The sequence below is a fragment of the Medicago truncatula genome, chromosome 8 (genome assembly GCF_003473485.1).
Source record: "Medicago truncatula cultivar Jemalong A17 chromosome 8, MtrunA17r5.0-ANR, whole genome shotgun sequence".
Taxonomy (NCBI): domain Eukaryota; kingdom Viridiplantae; phylum Streptophyta; class Magnoliopsida; order Fabales; family Fabaceae; genus Medicago; species Medicago truncatula.
The window spans coordinates 42,217,292-42,218,597 of record NC_053049.1 but is presented as its reverse complement, the minus strand read 5'-3'; positions in this window follow the sequence as shown (position 1 = coordinate 42,218,597).

Below are 1,306 nucleotides of genomic sequence, written 5' to 3'. Positions count from 1 at the left end.
TAGGGTGTGACATGTTGAACTTTTATAATAAATGTATGTATATTAGTATATAGTTGGCTCAACTTGGTCAAACTATGCTGGTGATTGAATTTTGAAATTTCCAAGATTTATATTTTCATGTGATTTTTTCTTAGCGTGTTTTTCTGGAGGATACATTGCCTCGGAGTTTCCTTTGGGATTCAGATTATGAATTTCAACCTATATGGATTAGAAAGTAAGGTAGAAAATGACATGTTCCAAGATGATTTTTTTTTTTTTTTTTGTATGGCCTGTTTTAACATTTAATAAACAAATTTGATCTTGATGAAGCTTCTTTGAAATAATATGTACCAACTCAATTTTTGACTTTATTATAAACGTTAAAAAAATATTTTCTACTCTATCAATTTATTTATTATATCGATACATAATTAATATTTATGTTACTGACATAATAGTGTGTATTATGTTTAACAACCATGCAACTAGGCAATTCAATCATTTTTTTGAAAATTTATAGTATAAATTTAGAATGACTTTTTTATGATATCGATACATAATTAATATTTATGTTACTGACATGATAGTGTGTTATGTTTAACAACCATATGCAAATGTGCAAGTCAATAATTTTAAAATAATTATATAAGTTTAAAATAATTTTTTTAATGTATAAATTTCTTAACATACTCGAAAGTTTTGGTCAAAATAAATATTTGAAAGTTTTTATATAATACTAGTGTGTAGTTGTCCGGCTTTTTTTTGTATCCTTTTGTTTTTCTCTATTTAGAACATTGGAAACAACAACAACTTACGACTAAGACGACCAAGACTTTACAAAATGTATGATACTCCCTTCGTTATGAATTATAAGTAAATTTAATTTGTACATATTTTCATTCAAAATTTAAGATATTGAATTTTCAAGTCTTACATATTCTCTTCAAATAAACAGAAGAAATTAATACATTGATATATTTGAAATTCATTTAAAAAAATTACAAATTCCAATATATGTTAAATATCGACATCACATATCTCATACCTCACTCATTTAGTCTACCGTTATCTATAATGTAGAATTAATCGCTTGTAATTAAATATTGAATTTTTAAAGAAAACTTACACGTCGAATGTTAAAATAAGCACAAGTTTTTTTTTTTTTAAGGAAAAATAAGCACAAGTTAAAGAGTGTGTTTTGATGAACCATAATATATGCGATAAACTTGTTTGATTGTGTATATAATAATCATTCCTATAAACCCCTTCCAATATATATATATATATATATATATATATATATATATATACTGTGAAGATTGTCCTT